Here is a 5,677-nt window from a genome sequence, read left to right as displayed (position 1 = left end):
ATCTATTTTGTACACGACTACATATGCTATTATGTACAAAACCAGAGCAAAGATTGGTGCCCCCATAATTTAGGTATGATTTACAAACGCCACGATATCAAATTCAAATAATTGAATGGACTTCATGTTGAAATCGATTTTTTAAAACCACCTTAAGTTGAATTCAAATGTATGCTAGTTCATAGGTAGCTATTTATAATGTTCATTGTGTAACTTTCGTATGTATAATGTGCTTTACACACACAACATGAACTATACTCACGTTTATATTCGATTGCTAAAGCGATGAATTGTCTGGAGTTCAAAATACTAACTATGTGGATCAATTGTGTCGAATAATAACATAGACATGCTCAAATTCGATAGAATCTAGATGTCTGATGGATCAATGACCGTTCCTTACGCGAATTGCAAATATCATGATCCCATCCTAATATTTGGATACAATTTATATCTTTAATCAATGTGTACAGCAGTCTTGTACGTGTAGTTTCAGTCTCCATCGGTGGTCTCTCACACATGCTCACACACTCTCTCCCGAGGTGTGTTTCTCGCACACATGCTCTCAATATAACCCTCCCTCCCTCTCGTAACCATTTACGACTGTTTTCACTAACCTTTATCACAAGCACTCTTCCTATCGCAAGCATACACACGCACAATCCCGATCGACCCTTTCTATATACATAGACCTGCCTACGTGTCTCATGTACCCACATTATCTTTAGGCATGTCTCTCACGCATTGTCTCACACCTCTCTTCCTAATCGACGTGTATGATTCTAGCAGAGCATTCTGTAGGATGCCCCTTAAAGTTAGGTTTGATGAATAGTAATATCAGAGATAAAGGGGTTACCTTAGTCCGAGAACCTAGGGTTACAAATCCTAGCCGGCTATGTTAGTGGACATAGAGTCCTGTCATAGTTATGCTATCTTTGTCTTGTACGACTAGTCATCCATGGGTCTCCCAAAATGCGTCACGGGCCGACCAATGTGGCGCAGGACGGAACCGAACGAAGGGCCTCACCTCGACCCACCGGACCTCACGCGGTGACACACCCTCTGCCCCCATGTCTCGTTATCTTCTCACACCCACACATACCAACACAAACACCACACACACACAAAATATATTCTCCTGGTGCCTCTATCCACTCCCCCCTTGCATATACACACTCAAGGGAATCTCTCGCCGTGACGTCATATTCGTCTCTCTCTAGACCACTCTCATTTCTCGTGCTATCTCTCCCACGCCCCCCTGTCGGCCCCTCTATCCATGCCTCTCTCGAATACGTAATACACACACATACCTCTCTAGGCCCTACCAAATGCATCAACTACACATTCACACATGTTACATCACGTACCCCATTGATCTAAAAAGCCCTCTCTTCGCGTTTATTTCGCATACAACATTCCTTTTGAATAAAGTGTGGCCAAAAAAATATTTTAGAATTTCTACATATATACAACATTACAAAGTTATATGGAGGAATATGAACGCTTGCATTGCATGGTGCCCACAATGATATTTATTCCGCACTGTGAATTTGTATATTTTTACACTATATATAAAGTTAGTCATAATAAAGAGAAACGAAGAGCATCTCTCTCTCCATCGCATACCCCCCCCCCTCTACGCTCCTTTCAGGTATGCACACAAACTATCTCCAGGTCCTCTAAAAGTAAGCCCCCCGCACATTCACGCATGTTTCATCTTTCTCTCGCGATATATACAGTGACAATCATTGTATTTGAAGCGAAAGCACGGTACGTACATTGGACTTCAGAATCCACTCATTATGGTCACCATTTACGTTTTGTGGTTATTATACAGTCTCGGGCTCACATTACAACTCTGTATTTGCTCAAGACACGACTAGTTGACCAGTTAAACGCTCCACATGGCACCTCTAGTGTTGCATCACATTATCTCACTACCATCAGGCCCACCTGTCGGCTTGTATCTACTCTACATCTACACTCTTATAAAATACTAGCAAGATGCCCATGCGTTGCACGGAACATCAAGATGCATTTGTATGAGTAGTTTATCTTGTGGGAGAAAAGAATGAACAAGGGAAGGCCTTATTTGCAAGTATGGAGAGGGGTGTGGGTATCTTTTTGCAAAATTGCCATAGTTTCCTTCCTATCCGTCAGATATAGATCGGACGGCCTATATTGCAAGATGGCAGGAACACGTTCATCACCGACTATGCTTTTTATAAGAGTAGGGATAAAATACACTCTTATAAAAAACAGAGTTGGTGATGATGGTGTGCCTGCCATCCTGCAATATAGGCCGTCCGATTTATATCTGACGGATAGGAAAGAAACTATGACAATTTTGCCTAAGATGTACCAACACACCTCTCCACATTTGCAAATAAGGCCTTCCCTCGTTCATTCTTTTCTCTCACAAGATAAACTAGTCATACAAATGCATCTTGATGTTACATGCAACGCACGGGCATCTTGCTAGTAAGAATGAAAACAAACGACAAAAAAATATTCGACGTGTGGTTCGAAGTCATGACCGCGGGCACAGCGGACAAGGTGGCCTTGTGTTGGTATGCTGAGCCGTCTGTTTTAACACACAGGAGCTGGTGTGGTGATTATACACACACGCATGCATGCACACGAACTGCATACATGCAACACTCACACGAACACATGCACCCACGCACGCACGCAACACTCACACGAACACATGCACCCACGCACGCACGCAACACTCACACGTACACACGCAGCCACGCACGCACGCAACACTCACACGCACACACGCACGCATCCCTGCATGCACAAACGAGTACACCACACGACCAACACACACTCTCACGCTCAAGTGCTCAACCTACACGTGCATGCGCACACATAAGGCCCTGACAGACACATACACAACCAGGTTATTCTCGCGCACGGGGTGGAGTCTTGTCGCGCCTACGTAAATTTGTGTTTATCTATCCTTTTCCCTATGCGAACTGACAGGTGGGACCCACAAGGAACATGGTCAATTTAACTAGTCAACATGGTGCCACGCAGACTATTTGGCCGGTCAACAGAGTGCAATCCGATGCTGAACCGTGAGCAAGTGACCGTATAATCACCGGAAAACGTATATAGTGACCGTAATCAGCTTATTCTGAAGTTCGGTGAACGTATTACGCTTTTCTCTCTGTAGGCCCTCCAAAACTACATCTCTACACGTTCTCGCATGTTACATCTAACAACTATGCAATCCAGCACTACTACTACACTCTAACACAATAAATCATATGTGTTTTTAGTTTTACTAGATATCATATTGTTACTTAATTATTCAGTTTGCATACATTAAAATTGCCTTTGAAATGTATGGCCAGTATCATATACCGCGCGGGAAAAATCCCGCCCTTTCCTGTTTAATCGGGTTTGTATCGATGGATCGTGCGAAACAGCAAAACTATAGTACTATATACAGTACAAGTGACAGTTCATTGGGCGGTCGTGTCATGTACTCCTCCGTCGTAAGAGTGGAGTGCTCGCTTTCATAAATCCTCTAGTCCCTTTCACCGACATGTGGGGCATCAAGCTACCGGGTCCACGTGCCATACCGGAATACAGTGCAGAGCAGCCGGGGTGAAGCACCCAGTCATGGCGTCGGCGTAGTAATGAGCAATGAGGCGTCAAATCATAAAGCTGCACCTTTCCTGCTGTTAAGTTGGAGGGACGAAGTAATAATGCTCAAAAAAAGAAGTTGGAGGGACGAAGCAACCATCATTTCACTTGTTGCTGAATCCGCTTCTCCCTCATCTTCTTCAAGTTAACCGCGTGTTGCTTCTGCCGTTGTTCTGCCTCATGTGGAAAGCGGATCGGCTTGGTAAAGCACTGACACGTGGGACCGCATGTTAGCAAACCGCCAGGACAACGTCCTCTAAAAATAAGAAACCTCCCCTGCCATCCGCGCGGCAAAGTCACCTCCTTTTTACTAACCTTGATTCTATAATTTTTTAGATCAATATAATTGAGATTTGTATAGATAGCACACAGGAGCAAAACCAAGTGGTACAGTTAAGGGCATCCACAATGTGTAGCCAAATGTGAAAATAGCTTTTGGCATCGTGGGAACCATTGTGGACGGTGTTGCCAAAGCCAAAAGGATGGAACCGAAGCTCCCTGATTGATTGATTGAAGGAATAGAAAAATGCAATGTCTCTCCTCTTTCTCCCGTGTTTGGACGCATGTACGGTATAGAGGACAGAGTCTACTCCCATATCCCTTCTGTCACAAATCACAAAGCAGTGAGGCATCAAATCACAAAGCATGGACGAAGCAACCATCATTTCACTCTTCGCTGACTCTGCTTCTCCATCGTCTTCTTCGAGAAACCATCTCACCGCACTAAGCTGGACGGACGGCGCTATTGTGTATGAGTAGTACTAGTACATTTACGCGTCCTTTGGTTCAACGGACTTCCTGGATGCAAATAAGGCGGTTGTCTCGGCTTGCAGGCGGCACTTGCGAACGACTTACCGTGGTCTCCCTCAATGGTGTTCTCCGTCGAATGCACTTCGCCAAACCACAACGTTCGAGATATCGTCGACGTCACCACAATGGGGAAGGAAGTCAAATATAGTTACTACCTCCATTTTTTTGTACACAAGGCCAGTATATCAAAGTTACAATTTGCAAAAGGCCACTAACACTAATCGAGGCAAAATTGATGGGGTTTGCCTCGTACTAGCAACCAAGGACATTAATATCCCCTACATGGATGCGGAAGTGAGAAGGTTGGTTTGCATGGCGCTGCATTAATCAAGCGATGAGGACTGAGATGGTTTGCTCTTTGGGCTTTGGAGAAAAAAATACGCATTAATTGACACGTGAAACGAGGATTTGTATCGATAATCCCGCGAAGGAAAAACCCCGCCTTTCCTTTTTAACACTAGTACTCCTTGCATTGCCATACTTCGCCACACATTTTTGCCAAGCTCACCTAAAGTTTTCAAAATGAAAAGGAGGTACACTTGCGCACGGATGTCGCGGTCGCACCGCACCCTCACACGGTCGCTCTTGCACGCCGCGGTCGCACCGCACCCTCACATGCACAGTCGCTCCTGCACGCCGCAAACCCAACCGAGGGAATGCACCCTCACTAACACGTGCTGTCGCATGTGAACAAACCAAACTCAGCCATCCTACCACTAACACATAATTTTCGTTAATAGAGTATGTTTATCCAACCGCATGTTGGGGAGTATCTGTACGGCCTGTGCGGTGGTCTGTTGGGGAAGAAGAAGAGGTGAGGAAGAAGGGTTAGGAGACGTAGGATATTCATCCAACCGCCTGAAATGGTAGACTGACCCAAGTCAGGCGACATGCATAACAATATATGTTTTTACACAGCAAAAGATCCATAAAAACAACAACATAAAGAAAAACTATCACCGCTCGCGGAACGAGATGGCCTCGTCGTCTTTGGCTGCCGGCGCGAACAAGCCGTAGCTGCCGATGTGTGTCTCCGCACTGTGGTTGTCCTCGGCCTCCAGCTACTCGTTCACGTGGAGCGTGCGGGCACTCTGCATGGACGAGAGAACCGCCCGGTTCAAGTCGAGGACGTCCGGTTCCGCCTGCAGGAGGGCCTCGATGGCAGCGGCATCCGCGCGCTCTGCGTCGAGTCGAGCCTCCGCCGCCA

The sequence above is a fragment of the Aegilops tauschii genome, chromosome 3, assembly GCF_002575655.3.
Source record: "Aegilops tauschii subsp. strangulata cultivar AL8/78 chromosome 3, Aet v6.0, whole genome shotgun sequence".
Taxonomy (NCBI): Eukaryota; Viridiplantae; Streptophyta; class Magnoliopsida; order Poales; family Poaceae; genus Aegilops; species Aegilops tauschii.
This window is presented reverse-complemented; position numbering follows the sequence as displayed.